This window comes from Centropristis striata, chromosome 15 (genome assembly GCF_030273125.1).
Source record: "Centropristis striata isolate RG_2023a ecotype Rhode Island chromosome 15, C.striata_1.0, whole genome shotgun sequence".
NCBI lineage: Eukaryota > Metazoa > Chordata > Actinopteri > Perciformes > Serranidae > Centropristis > Centropristis striata.
In genome coordinates this window covers 12,695,572-12,711,585 of record NC_081531.1, presented here as the reverse complement: position 1 = coordinate 12,711,585, position 16,014 = coordinate 12,695,572, and the positions used below count along the sequence as shown (strand labels likewise).

Sequence of the window (16,014 nt, the reverse complement as noted above, 5' to 3'; positions counted from 1 at the left end):
ATGTCATAAAAACTAAAGTAATCCACTGGCTCTCAGAAATACAGTTGTCAACTGCTGTAGCAGACTGCTATAGAAATGCCCCAAGGCAGAGAAGAAAACTAACCTGATCTCTGCCAAAGTCTCCCTGTAGTCCTCTCCACCCACTGACATCTGAAACCCTCAGTGACACACACAGAACACTGGCAAGTATCATAACCCACTATGACAAATACATAGACACTTTGAAATAATTATTTATAAGGTGTCAAATGTATGGTTGCAGAATTCTGGGAATTTTCAAAGTTGGAAACTTTCCATGGCAATTAACAGGAATTCATGGGAATAAATGGGGAATTTACAAAACTGTAGGTTGAACCTTAACAGGGAACTTAAATAAAATTTTGGGAAAATATATTTGAGCATAATCTTGACTAAAACAACCACATTTCAGGCAAGTACACTTGAATATATCTGATATTCCTCAATCACATGCACATAGCACACTGCTTATTGCAGGGCTACTGTGGCCACTGTGACGTCCTGCCCCTCTGCCTGCTGATTGGCTGTCCTATTTCCTTGTTGGCAGTGGTGGGCAGGTCGTCAGCCTAAATGGCCTCACCTGTGTGCTGGGTATTTAAGAGCAGTCTTATCCAGCACTCCCTCTTTTTGCTGCTTCCAAGCTGGTAACCTGGGTCTCATGTTCCCACCTGCCATGTGGGACTGAGTTTGATTTTCCCTCTTGCATACAACACTCACATACAGCACACTTCATTCACACCCATACACTGCATACATGACTGATTGACATTTATTCACACACATCCATTTTGGTTTGTTTTGACTTAATTTCAATTTCAATAATTTCATTGATCAGTTACTTAATTTACATTTATCTGATTTATTAATAAATTATTTGGCTTTGTATGTTACGTGTGGACTCCCTTCTTTTTTGCCACTAACCTGACCAGTTCGTGACACCACGCTCCCCACACTGTGGCCACGCCCCCTATATGTACTGTGCATAGGAATGGGTACCGAATTCGGTACTTTTATAGGTACCGACCGAATTCCGTCGTTACTACCGAGTACCGATTCATGTAAAATCAAATGGTACAATGTTTCGGTACCTTAACAGCGTTAACTTTAAACTGATCATTGATTTCAACCTGTTTTCATTTAACGTCTTTGACTAACAAGCGTGCTGACGATCGCACTATTTTTTATTTTTTTATTTACCTCCTCGTCTGGTCCTGTCTGCTCACCGCGGCCACTAGCCACTAGCTGCTGCCCTCTTCCAGCCCGGTGCAGAGACGAACAGCCGACTCTCGGTCTGCTAGCCGCCAGCTGCTATCTCTCCAATGTCTCTACCCGGGCTTGGCCTTCGTCTGCCTCCAGATTGAACCTTCCTTACTCCGTTTGCTCTCTCCATTCTTCTGGAGACCAGTCATTAGCAGCTAGCAACTAGCTGCTGCATCTCTGGTCCTCCGCTAATACTCCGCTCTTCAACTCAGGAATATTACCTGCCAATTTACTCCAAACTGCCTCGCTGAAATTAAATCCCTCAGACTCCTGCGTCATCCTCGATATGTGCACAGAGCAGCCTGACTCAACTTTGTTTATTCCAACCATGTTATGCCCATAATACTAATAATATACTAATAAGTAATATTTAACTCAACATTCATGTTTTTGTTGTTGATTGTAATTTATTATTCAATAAAATATGATACAGTTTGTTTAAATTACCTCCAATTTTCAGTTAATTCCCATAAATTTCCATAATTCCCATGGAAAGTTTCCGATTTAAAATATTCCCAAAAATCCCCAATTTAACCTCCCATGGAAAGTTTCTGGAAATTTACTGGACATTTTTCACCTCTTTGCAATCCTAGCATCATTTTCTCAAAAATGCTTCTCAAAATATAGACCTTCTTTTAAAACTGTAATTTAAAGAAGAGGAAGAATAACAGCTACTACCACCTATCATTATTTTACAAGTGTAAATATATATATATATATATATATATATATATATATATATATATATATATATATGAATAATATTATATTTCTATTTTGATGTTTTACTACAGACAATCTAAAGTATTATTCCTTTTTCACAGTAGAGTTCAGAAAAGCTTTCTAAAAATGAATAAGCCAATACCACATTGATTGATTTCCCCATGATTGCACAATACTAATACATGGTTTCGGAAAATTAAAAATATTTGAGAACAGCAGTTTGATTGATATTCTCTGTGCTGGACCGAAAAAAGGAATCCAAACGGATCTGTTTTTGCAAATAACCTTCTGGTGTACACTGTTCACATACCAGACCCTCTGCTATGCTCCTGTGTCATTCATACTCTTATAATAGTTGTATAGACCGCTTCTTATTATTTTATTGTTCCTTCTCTATTTATCTGCACTTATTTTCGTCTTTGTGCAATAAAGGCTTGTATAATTTCTATTACAACCCATAACCTTCATCTCAGGGGCTTGAATGGAATCAGTATTTAATGTTGAAGTGGAATATAGTGATGATCTCAAAATGTAATGTTACTGCAAATCCATTTCATATTTCCAAAGCCTCTCAACATGATAGATCGCAGGAACAATGGTTACCCGGTAAGAATGCAGCCTTTGGTGTAACTTCACTGTTGATAAATATCATCTTGAGAGAGATTCGCAATCCCTAATTGAGACAATATGCTTGGAAATTAGTCTCATTTACTTGGCAGAAAATGCATTCTTGCCACAAATAATGTCTGTTACTGTATCTTGACATATCTCTCACTTAGCGGAGGCGCACAGAGTGGGTAAGAGGATCTTGTTATTGTATTAATAGACAAAGGCTGCTCAGGAGCTTAATTAACGGAGGGGAACATTTGCTGTGCTTTCTTCTCAGCAAAACTCACTGTAAAAACAGCTGTGATTGACCCATATTTTCCCTACCTAACACCTTTCTGTCAGTAAACTATTCTATACTATACACCTGTCTTCTGGTCATTAAAAATACTGAACAAAAACTGGAAAACATCAAAATGAATTTCCTCTGGGAAGGTCAAAACGGTTCCAGCACTCCTTTATGAACAAGTATTATTTTAAGCATTTATTTTTAGCATTCACTAGTTGTGTAATTTTCTACTTCCTGTCTTCTTTCTCTCACTGGGTTGTTGTGTATGCCATCAGAAAACTGGCAGTATCCTCATTTTTTATAGAAGCTCACTTCTATTAGTTCCCTGCAACTTCTCCTTGGGGAATCGATTCTTTGAAGACTGAACTACTAAATAAAAGCTGCACCACATCGTCCACTCTTCTCTTCCTCTCTGGCACTATCTCTCAGAGCCATATATAGACAAATTAATATCTCTCCTTTTCACAAACAGAGTTAATACCTAAAAATGTACATAGAGATATTCAACCATATATTTTCCCCAAAGAGGTAAAGTTTTCAGGTCAGTTTGTCCATTTGTCATTTGTTACAAAATAACTACTTGCATGATTTTCATGGACATGTGAACCATAGACCAAGTAGCATATGAATGCATCACTGGCTTTGGCAGTATTCTCTCTTTGAGTGCCCTTTTTATATTTCCATGTTTTCTTATTCTGAGCTAATACACTTGGCTTATCTTACCTTTTTTACCCCTCCAATTTTTATTCATCAACATAGAAAATAAAAAAAAACATGGAATATTCGCTATTCCCTCCTCACTGCAGCTCGCCCTCGCTCCCCCAGGTACACAAGATGCAGTAGGGAAATGCACTTGAATACACACACAAACAAATATACACAGTGCTACAGACAATTAAAAGTAAATGCAGTGTTTTGATTAGATATTAGTTGCTTCTTTTGTCCCAAAGCAAATTAATGTACACACCAAACTGCTCTAGTGACTCTATGAACACAAGGAGTGCATCAGTGCATGTGGATTTGCAGAAAGACCCACTCCAATTAGCATGTGGAAAGTGAGAAATAAAGCTTGTAAATTGTCTGGGTTCTAAGTCTTTAAGGCTTAAGCATTTGACTGAGAATAACATGAAGACAGTTTGGCCCAACACCAATGACATATCAGGAAGAGTGCTGTCCAGCTAATGCAAAACACCATGATTTCTAATGTGTTATACAGATGGTAAAAGGCTGCCTTGCTAACACCTGCTGTGCATCAAGAACCAGCTCATTTAGCAACCAGCGTCACACCTCCTCTGTAAGAAAACTGGGTAAGGCTATTAAAGCTGAGGAATATGCAAATGTTTGGTTTTCAGCCCATGTTTCCAGGCACATTCTCCCGTTCTCCGAGTTTTCCATTTGCTGTAGGCACATTCACATCTATTAATGGTGATATAATGTGCTTTAATAAACACACTGTGGCCACACAATCATCTAATGAATTTGGATCAAGAACACAGCATTTTGCTGTGGAATTATGGAGTATTATTACCAAATAACATGCATGTTAGCTGGAGTGGGGTCTGTAATGTGGAACCAGATAGTCTCAGTTAGCCAGATCTTTCTCCACAGTGCTGCGTCGGCCCTGGAGAAAGTGCACATTTCCGTTCTATTATAGGGAAAAGTATGTTCAAGCTTGTTTAAAACAATCACAATCCTTTTGAGTGGCATGAAGCCTTGAATGCAATGATGATGCCACTGTAAAATAGATGGTGGAGATAGCGAGAGGTGATGAGAATGCAAAATGAAAAATACATTTACCATACTGAATTGTCTGCTAGTTGCAGATTTTTGTGCACAACAGACTTCTCATATGATTTTCAAGGCTAACTGATGTTTCCTCTAACGGGGAAAATAGGTCAGAGGCCAACAATACTGCAGCAGTCTGCAGTACATGAACCGTGGAGCTCCATAGCCGGCTTACACTGCTCTTTCATTAGTCAACCTATTAAGCAAGCAGTGATGTGCTTCCAGACCCTTCTAAAAAGTTTTTTTCTTTCCTTCTTAGATGAGAGAAATCATGTTAAATAAAATATTAATCATAGCAGAGCATTTTAAATACTTTAAAGTACTTTAAAGGCTTTAAAGACTAAATGAATAAAACCAAAGTGATGAGGGACGGCGTTAATCATAAATGAAGAAAGTGGTCATTATTGATATTTACAGTATAACCTATTAATTACGTAATGATTCATTGACCATCATATCTTAATAATGTGCATAAAAAAGAAAACCACTACTCCAGATGCTGAAATATGACAATTTTATATCATGAATATGGTGACCAAAATTACCATCCTCATCTTTTTTGTTGTTGGAATTGTTAAAATGTGTTAGTAAATTTTATAAATATATTCACAGAATGAATAGCAACATTTTAAAAATAAAATACACATATACACATATTCATATACAACATTAAAGGTCTTGAACATAAGTGTTTCCCTTTTTTTTGTAGCACTTCTCTTTCTGCATGTTCTGTAAACACGGTGACCAGCTTCGATTATGTTTGTCTCAGCACTTAAGACGTAAGAGGCTAAAAAATCTCCAGAGCACTTCCACAGCATTCCTACAAGCTTTCATTCATGAAAAACATTTACCTGACAGTGTCACACCGCGGTGAGTGTTTTGTCAAGTTGCGTTTTTGTCCTGTCTCTGTCTTGTCAATTCCTGTTTTATTTTGAAAAGTAACTCTCCTCTCGTTTCAGGTCACTTGCCCTTCCTCATGTGTCTCCAGTCTGATTGGCTGTGTCCCAAAGTCAAGGAAGGATGCTCAAACGGCGGGATTTGAAGGACACTACGTCATCGACATCCGCCGAAGGACTGTCCCAATGTCGAGGATGCTCCGGAGGACAGAGTCCTTCTTTTGCCCAAATTCCGAGGATGCATTTGTGTATCCTCCGTGCGCTCCGACTACCCATAAAGCATTGCGCACACCGGTCTACCGGGAGATTTAAAAATGGCGAGCGTAGAAACAGCGACGCCGGCGGCGCAATATGCATTTAAATATGTAGATATTTTCAGTTTACACTGAATGTTATCACATAACTTACAAAACGTGTGTTCAAAGTCAAGCAAAAACATAAACATAAACAAATGCCAGAATATTAAGCTTAAAGATAATAAACGTCATCTTGATACATTGCCGGTTAAGTTAATTAATGCCGTCTCAGTCGCTAAAGTTATTGTTAATTAATTTATATGCGTCCGATGATGATGTACTATGTGCAACTGTGCCATTCAGAAAGTTATACATTTCTTTATTATGTTTACAGGGACCGAAAGTCTGCCATTATCCGTTATTGTTATTTATAAATAACTGTTATTGTACTGTACTGTAAAATAAAAAATAAAAAATCACAGAACATATTTCCATGATGAATTATGCGCCGCTGCATTCATGGCACTAAGTAGCGGCTGAATTCAGCCAGGATCACTTAAATATTCAGGTTTAATCCACTTTATGGTTTTTACTTGATAAATCGTGGAGATTCAACCTTAAAGCATCTTCTTCCATTTTCACAAATATGTGTCAGAGTGCTGATGCCGGAGACACATTCATGTCATGAACTGATTTTGAAATTGCGGCGCTGAATTTATTTATTTATTTTTTATTAAACTGATAAGAACAGATACTACACTCGATCTTAGCCAAAGGGCCGAGAGCGGCGCTGAATTTATTTATTTATTTTTTATTAAACTGATGAGAACAGATACTACACTTGATCTTAGCAAAAGGGCCGAGAGCAGCGCTGAAGTTAAGCAGGACGTCCAATTACGCAATGACGCACAGCTGCACACTCCGAAGGCTGTCCCATTTGTGCATTACACCAGTCAAAGGAAGGACTCTTGCCTTGCCTTCGGAGGACCCGACTCTGAAGGAAGGATCCTACCAAGGAAGGATCCTTGACATTGGGACACAGCCATAGTCTTCCCTGATTCCCTGATTGTGTCCACCTGTTCCCCATTACCCTCATGTGCTTATAGTCTGTGTCTCCCCTTTGTCCTGTGCCAGTGTGTCATGTCTTTTGTCCGCACCACTAGCTCTGAACCACAGTATTGCCACAGTCATAGTCTTGTGAAATTGTTATTTTTCCTTAGCCCTCGTTAAGAGTGATTTTTTGTTGGCCTTTTGCCCCTTTTTGCCTAGAGATCTCCTCAGTTTAGTTTTGGTATTTTTCTTAGTAACTCCCTCGTTTTTAGAGGCGCCTTTTGTTACCTGTAGCTCCGTTTTTCTTGGACACAATAAAGACCTTGTTTTTTCTCAACTACTCTGCATCCGAGTCCTATTCCTGGGTTTCCCCTCCGTGTCAGTACACACTGGCCAGCATGGACTCGGCAGAGCAGGACCAGCTGAGCGCGGCGCTGCGCTCCCAGGCGTCCAAACTCACGCAGCAGGAGGAGCAGGTGGCCAGCCTTGGCCAAGGACTCAGAGGACTCGCGTTCAGCCAAGAGGAGTTTAAGGCCACCGTGATGTCCAAGGTGGGTCTCCTCGGCTCCCAGGTGGAGCAGCTTCTCCTCATCCTCGCCAAGAACCCGACAGCAGCGCCTGAACCGCCCGCAGCGTCTCCGGAGCCCTTTCCCTCATCTACGCGCTTTGGCGCATGCACCAGGCTGGCTCCTCCGGAGCGATACTCGGGGGACCTCGGACTAAGTAGGTCCTTCATCACAGAATGCGAAATGCATTATGAACACTCACCCCATGATTTTCCCACGGAGAGATCCAGAGTTGCCTTCATGATGTCTCACCTCACGGGGAGGGCCCGGGCGTGGGCCACCGCGGAGTGGGCCAGAGACTCCGAGGTGTGTACGTCATATAAGAGATTCACCGAAGCTCTCAGACTCGTCTTTGACCCGGTGGCGACAGATCGAGAGAGGGCTCGGGAACTCTGCAGGCTGAAGCAGGGAGCTGATTCAGTTTGTGATTATCATCCATCCGCTTCCGCACCCTGGCTACGGAGAGCGGGTGGAACGCCGCTGCCTTGTACGACGTTTTTTTGAAAGGGCTCGCAGATCCTATCCAGGATCTTCTGGTTCCGCTGGACCTTCCTCCGGACCTCGACTCCCTCATCGCTCTCGCCGTCCGCACGGATAACCGGCTGCAGGAGAGGAAGCAGCGGCGCGGGTCCAGGTTGGTGCCAGCCGCTATGCCAGATCCCTCCGCGGCTCCTTGGCGCACGGCGCCACGTCGATCTCCTCCCGAGCCACTTCCTCGCCCTTCTGCTGAGCTGGAGGGGGAACCTATGCAGCTGGGAAGGTCCCGGCTTTCTCGGGAGGAGCGGCAGCGGCGATCCCAGGAAGGCAGGTGCTTTTACTGTGGCACACAGGGCCACCTCATCGCCGCCTGCCCCGTGAAAGCGACCTTGGTGGTGAGTCATTTCACAGCCGTCACCCCCATCCCACGAAAGTTAACAACCGTAACGATTACGCACCTTGGCAAGGACATTGAGCAGGGTGTTTTGATTGACTCGGGGGCGGATGGGAGCTTGATTGACTGGGGGTTTGCTCAGAGACTGGGGCTCCAGGTAGAGCCGCTGAGTAAGCCTATTAAGGCGAGCGCGCTCAACGGGCGCGCAGTATTTGACATTACACATATTTCTGAACCAGTACACATTCACATCGCTGATCATGAGGAGCACATTAGACTTTACCTGATTAACTCACCTCAGCACTCTCTCATCCTCGGGCTCCCGTGGCTGGTGCGCCACAACCCGCGCATTGATTGGCAGACCGGGGACATTATTGGGTGGGGGGAGGGTTGTAAAATCTGTTGCCGGCCCCAGAATGAAACTCTCACTCTTAACAATGTTTCTGTTAACTCTGCCATAGACCCAGAGACCATCGACCTGACCACAGTACCAAGCTGTTATCACCACCTCGCGGAAGTTTTTTGTAAAAATAAGGCCACAGCTCTTCCGCCACATCGCCCCTATGACTGCCCCATCGAGCTCCTGCCGGGCTCCACCATTCCCAAGGGCCGGCTTTATTCGGTTTGTGGGCCTGAAAGGCAGGCCATGAAAGACTACATTGAGACCTCATTGAAAGCAGGCCTGATTCGACCATCCTCGTCTCCAGCCGGGGCTGGGTTCTTTTTTGTAAAGAAAAAGGATGGGACCCTCCGCCCCTGCATTGACTATAGCCCCCTCAACGAGATCACAGTAAAGAATAGATATCCCCTTCCCCTCATGACTTCAGTATTCGACCAACTTCAACAGGCGCAGATCTTCACCAAATTAGACCTGCGTAATGCATATCACCTCGTTCGCATTCGGGAAGGGGATGAATGGAAGACTGGTTTCAACACACCTTCAGGACACTATGAGTATTTAGTCATGCCGTTCGGCCTCACAAACGCTCCAGCAGTATTTCAGTCCATGATAAATGATGTGTTGAGAGATTTTCTAGATCACTTTGTATATGTCTACTTAGATGACATCCTGATTTACTCTCCCGACGTGGAGACTCACAAGAGACACGTCAATCTTGTTCTGCAACGTCTCCTTGAGAATAAGTTGTTTGTAAAGGCCGAAAAGAGCGAATTTCACGCCGATACCATCTCCTTCCTGGGCTTTATCATAGCTCCTGGAAGGGTTCAGATGGACCCGGCAAAAGTTAGCGCTGTGGCTGAGTGGCCCACACCAGATAGCCGCAAGAAAGTGCAGCAATTCTTAGGATTTGCCAACTTTTACAGGCGGTTTATCAGAGGCTTCAGCGCGACAGCGGCTCCTCTCCATGCTGTCACTTCTCCACAGGTGCCGTTCCGCTGGTCCGCCGACGCGGACGCAGCCTTCCGAGAGCTTAAGCGGCGGTTCACCACAGCACCCATCCTCACACTCCCCGACCCCTCTCGCCAGTTCGTGGTGGAAGTTGATGCTTCCAATGAGGGGATCGGGGGTGTTCTGTCCCAACGAGCCGAGTCGGACAACAAGCTCCACCCCTGTGCCTTCCTGTCACGACGCCTGACGGCAGCGGAGCGAAACTACGATGTGGGAAATCGGGAGCTGCTGGCAGTGAAGGTGGCGCTGGAGGAGTGGCGTCACTGGCTAGAGGGGGCACAACACCCGTTCCTGGTTTGGACAGACCATAAGAACCTGCAGTACATAAGAAAAGCCAAACGGTTGAATTCTCGACAAGCCCGCTGGTCATTGTTCTTTAACCGTTTTCAATTTTCCCTATCTTACAGACCGGGGTCAAAGAACACTAAGCCTGATGCCCTGTCCCGTCTTTTCAGCCCCGAGCCCGTTGCCACGGAACCTGACCCCATCCTTCCACTTAACCATGTGGTTGGAGCGGTTACCTGGCCCATAGAAGCCGAGGTGAAGCAGGCGAATGGTGAGACCCCTCCACCTAGTGGGTGCCCCGAAAATCGTCTGTTTGTTCCTGTTAATCTGCGCCCACAGGTGATTCACTGGGCTCACTCGTCTCTGCTCACCTGCCATCCGGGTGTACGTCGGACCATGTTCGCCATCGCACAGCGGTTCTGGTGGCCGTCCATGGAGCCGGAGGTCCAGGAGTACGTTGAGGCGTGTCCAGTCTGTGCCAGGAATAAGAACTCCTCCAGAGCCCGCGCAGGCTTGCTGCAGCCTCTCCCCATCCCGTCCCGGCCGTGGGCGGAGATCTCCATGGATTTTGTCACGGGGCTCCCGATCTCCAGAGGTAACACTACGGTCTTAACCGTAGTGGACAGATTCTCTAAGATGGCACATTTCATAGCTTTGCCTAAACTGCCGTCTGCTAAAGAAACAGCTGAGTGTATGATGAACAATGTGTTTAGGATCCACGGATTCCCTCAGGACATTGTGTCAGATCGGGGGCCCCAATTTATCTCACGGTTCTGGAGGGAGTTCTGCAAGTTAATTGGAGCTACTGTTAGCCTCACCTCGGGGTACCATCCAGAGGCTAACGGCCAGACGGAGCGCCTCAATCAGCAGCTGGAAACCGGCCTCCGGTGCCTGGTGGCACAGAATCCAGCGTCTTGGAGTCAACACCTGACATGGGTCGAGTACGCCCACAATTCCCTTCCCACCTCTGCCACCGGTATGTCCCCCTTCAATTGTGTGTTTGGTTACCAACCCCCTGTCTTTTCTGAGTCTGAGCCTGAAGTGTCGGTGCCCTCCGCCCATGCCCTAGTCCGCCCATGCCCTAGTCCGCCGCTGCCGCCGCATCTGGGCAGCAGCCCGCCAGACACTAATCCGTCAAGGGGACAGAGTTAAGAGAGCAGCAGATCGCAGGAGGAGACCGGCTCCTGCCTATCAACCTGGCCAGCGGGTGTGGCTCGCTGCCAAGGAGCTGCCGTTGCAGGTGGAGTCCCGCAAACTGGCTCCACGCTTTGTTGGTCCATTCCCCATCTCTAAAATCATCAATCCAGCAGCCGTGCGCCTCCGTCTGCCCCGGTCCCTCAGAGTACATCCCACCTTCCATGTCAGCAAGATTAAGCCTGTCAAGGAGAGCGTCATGGTGCCGGCAACCAAGCCACCCCCGTCTCCCCGAATGGTCGAAGGGGGGCCTGTTTATGCCGTAAAGAAGCTGCTGGCAGTGCGCAATCGAGGTCGGGGCAGGCAGTTCCTTGTGGACTGGGAGGGGTATGGCCCAGAGGAACGACAGTGGGTCCCAGCCAGGTTCATCATGGACCCTGACCTCATTCGAGACTTTTATAAAGAACACCCTGAACAGCCTGGGCCGTCAGGTGTCGGCCCTAGAGGGGGGGGTACTGTCACACCGCGGTGAGTGTTTTGTCAAGTTGCGTTTTTGTCCTGTCTCTGTCTTGTCAATTCCTGTTTTATTTTGAAAAGTAACTCTCCTCTCGTTTCAGGTCACTTGCCCTTCCTCATGTGTCTCCAGTCTGATTGTCTTCCCTGATTCCCTGATTGTGTCCACCTGTTCCCCATTACCCTCATGTGCTTATAGTCTGTGTCTCCCCTTTGTCCTGTGCCAGTGTGTCATGTCTTTTGTCCGCACCACTAGCTCTGAACCACAGTATTGCCACAGTCATAGTCTTGTGAAATTGTTATTTTTCCTTAGCCCTCGTTAAGAGTGATTTTTTGTTGGCCTTTTGCCCCTTTTTGCCTAGAGATCTCCTCAGTTTAGTTTTGGTATTTTTCTTAGTAACTCCCTCGTTTTTAGAGGCGCCTTTTGTTACCTGTAGCTCCGTTTTTCTTGGACACAATAAAGACCTTGTTTTTTCTCAACTACTCTGCATCCGAGTCCTATTCCTGGGTTTCCCCTCCGTGTCAGACAGGCAGTGAACCCTGGTTTTTCAGTGTCAAAGCCCTGTTAACCATGCAGGCATTCACCAACCACCGAACCTTTTTAAGGAAGGTAATTACTAAAATCAGCTGTTGCAACATTTGGTTTGGAGGGTAACCTGAAATAATTATGGAGTCCTGGAGTGGCAAGAAAACACCTGTCTTTAGAGAGTGTTTCGCATCAGTTATTCTGGGGGGGCAGAAGTAAAACAAAGTCTCTTTACAGTTTGAGATTTACTTTGTGCTCTAGATTGTGCTGTTAATTAAGCCACACAGGTGTATCTTCCATCTGTTTTTTTTCCTGTGCTGACATACGATAGCTTCTTTGGTGAAGTTGGCTTTTTCATATAATTATTCCTGAGGGTTTCCACTCTTTTTTTTCAGCTGACTATCCACACAGTATGATCCTCTTAGATAGGAGATCTCCATTTGTTCTGCGTCATGGGCAGTTTTTGTTTTGAAATCATGTTTTGTCAGGGCACAAGAATGGAGAACAATTCTTACAGTTGTACACACATATACTTTTAGACTGGAGGTAATGGTGGAAAAGATACTCATTGTAATACTTCTCACTGGATAATACACTGGAGACAGGATGCACTGTGTGTTTGTTTTAGAACTTTGACCCTTTCACACAGAAAACGTTGGTTAAATGCTTTGGATACTATTTCGGCTAATGGCTAAAGCTAACAATGAAGTTGACCAGCAAATATAGAGACTTATCTTACACTGCAGGGTTTATGCTATATTCATTAAGTAGCGGCACCCCGTTGCTGCTAAATCATGCCCGACGCTACTTCAGAATAGGGTATTGTTTTATTTTTTAAGTCTGTAGCAGTGACCACAGCGGGAGGCTCTGCCGAACAGTCTTCCACTCTCTTGCCGCGGGGACGAGCGACTGCAACAGTGCCAGGACATCAAACACTCAAGATGTCATAACAACCGCAACAGCGCAACTCTGTTAGCAAAACTCCAGTTTCTGAGTGAGGTTAGACTGCCTGTAAGAGCCAATGGCTTGCTCACATTACTGGAAAAGAACAAAGCACACTGCGGTCAGTCAGCTTCCACTTGTTTTCCAGGTGCATGTATTTACTAAGCGTTACAGTAAGAATGTGTTAGACCCGCCTTCAAAATAAAAGCAGTGTTCCGGTAAACCTTATTTTACTGCATTTTCACAATCAGAAAAATTCACGAGTATGTCACTAACGAATACATGAATGGAAGCAAGCTTATTTTGCAGTCCAGTGTCATTTTTTATACTTTCTAAATTGCTGATGGATATTTACACACACACACACACACACACACCATCCAGGGGACAAATAGCCCTTCACCCCGCTGCTGAAAAAAATCCTAGAAGAAACACTGCACTGAGTTAGTCTTTTTTTGAGAGGCAGACTTCTTTGTCAAGAATATGCAAAGTAAGCCAACCTTATTTGTATTCTGTTCAGACACATATTTATTATTTACTGCCAAGTTGCATTAGAACTTTTCATGAAAAACTTTACTGTCTGACTTATCAATTTGACCTGAATTGTCAGTTTTTGTGCATGTAAAGAAATAAAATGCCAAACTGACTCAACCCAACAGTAATATCCCTAAAGACCCTTGAGACTTTGTAACAACATTCAGCCTCTAACAACAAACAGGAGGATCAATCTGTTTCTCTGTTCACCAATAAAGTCATGCACACAATATAAATAAATCATCTGCACTCGTGGCTCCCCTTTTGGGAATACATCCAACAGAAATCAATAGTTCCCTCTGAGCAGCACACTACGTATATTCAACAGTTTGTTTGTATGTGTTTGAGGCTATAGAGAGAGCCTTTCCATGCTGACACACATCCCACTCCTCTGGCACAAAGATCGACAAGGTTCCTCCCACAGCGGCTCTAAAATCAGAGGTTAATAAGGTGTGGGTGCACCTTAACAACTGGCTGGACTGCTACTGCTGCTGCCTCCATATACCAACATATTGTCCCTTATTCCACCAAAAAACATATTCATGTTCAAATTGGAGTAAATGAAAAACAAACGGCAACATTATGAGACCACTTTTTTTTGATGCCATTCCTTTGCTCTCCTTCACACCTGCCACCATCTTCTACTGTCTTCTTTTTTCTCCTGTCCCCACATGGTCATCCTCCTCTATTAGTATAATATCGAACCACCCATTCCTCACTCCATGTTTATCCCCCCACAACCTCACACTCCATCCTACGCTCTGGTTTGAATGTGGAATTTTGTCTTGGTGATTGTGTGTATTCAGCTCTTTCACAAGAATATGTGTAGTCCCGTTGCCATGGTGGCTTGGCTTGTTTAATTGATTAGTTCAATTTGGCATTATTTTTATTTTTTATTTTTTAGTATTTAAAAAAAACAACTTTTGGAAAGTATTTCTATTTCTATCCCTTCCTCACATTTTCTAAGTTTTAGTAGTTGTTAAGGTCAATTAGAAAAGGTTTGAGCATAATGTGAGGTAAGCCATGTGACTTCTCAGAATGTAGAACAGCTTTTGTGCAAGTCTTGGCACAGCTCGTACTTTGTCGCCCATGAGAATAACTAGGCAGAGGCAGTCGAGTGTTCTCTTGCAGATAATCGGTCTTTTCAGCTTTAAGCTCTCTCCAATAACCAGAGTGTTTTGTGACCACAGCAATGATTGAACTGCTTTGCCTCTTTCACTTGCTGATGAACTACTCGCTTGCGTTAAAAATCCAGAGAGCCAGCTGCCATTGTCAAAGCATTGTTTACCAAGTGTGAAAGACTTACTATTGTTGTAATTTTCCGACAATCATTAAAAACCAAAAGCAATCAAGACAAATATCAAGAGTATTTAAGTATTTAAATTGTCCAATTCTTTATTTTAAGGGCTTATCTGATTCCAGTCTTAGACATTAGATCAAGAATTAAGACTTTTTTCTTTTTTTTTTGATCTGTCCATTCACCCTTCCATTTTCCCTGGCTTATCAGAGTCCAGACTGATGGTGCAGCAAATTGAGCAAAGTAGCCCAGACACATCTTTCAAGTGCATCCTCAATTTGGAAGTTAAGATTGATATGTACTGTTCTCTGGCTTTCCCAAGGTCTCCTCCCAGTTGTATGTGCCCAGAATGTCTCTACATGGAGGAAGCCGTTCAGGACTCAGAAGGCATCCTGATCAGATGCCTGAACCACCCCAACTGGCTCCTTTAAATGCAAAGGAGTAGCAGCTCTACAATCTCTGAGCTCTCCACGCTGCCAAGCCCAAACTCGCTGCCAAGCCCAAGCTCTGTGCCAAGGAAACATTTTTTTTAATGCTTGTATCTGCAATCTAAATCTTGCAGTAAAAATGTATGACTGTCGATGAAGGTTGGATATACGTAACTGTGGAAGATCCACCAATTTGCCTGCTGACCTCATAATCAATAATACACAGGAGCCAGACCTGGAGATGCCTAAAATTCTTATTTTCATCTTGGCCTTGCAATTACTGATGCCTGCCTTCAACACAACAACTTTTTCCTCATCTGCAAATTCCATCTGTGTGTTCATGCTAACTGGACTATGGCATCAGCAGAGAGAAATTGAAAAAATGCAACTTTCGTAGTCCTGTCTTAACCTTGGTATTCTCCATGATAATCACCATTAGATTAAAGCAGCTACAAGGGACTTTAATTTGCGTTTACTTTGTTAGCCCTTGTAGACAAAAGCAAGCTTTTTCATGAGCACCAGACTGTTATTGGAAAACCTCCATTTAATGCAGCAGGGCCTGACAGTCAGCCAGGCTAAGTGTCGGTGTTGGCTCCCAGGAAGATGGCGAGGCACAGCCATGGAGGTCTCCACCTCTCGCTGGAAAC

The 16,014-nt window shown here is 44.3% G+C and overlaps 1 non-coding gene across 1 annotated transcript; it reads right to left on the bottom strand.

The window, feature by feature from the left end:
• Positions 1 to 6,418: 6,418 nt before the first annotated feature.
• Positions 6,419 to 6,605, bottom strand: LOC131987293 (U2 spliceosomal RNA). Its single transcript, XR_009395762.1, has one exon. It is a non-coding gene; the product is annotated as a U2 spliceosomal RNA (small nuclear RNA).
• Positions 6,606 to 16,014: the final 9,409 nt, after the last annotated feature.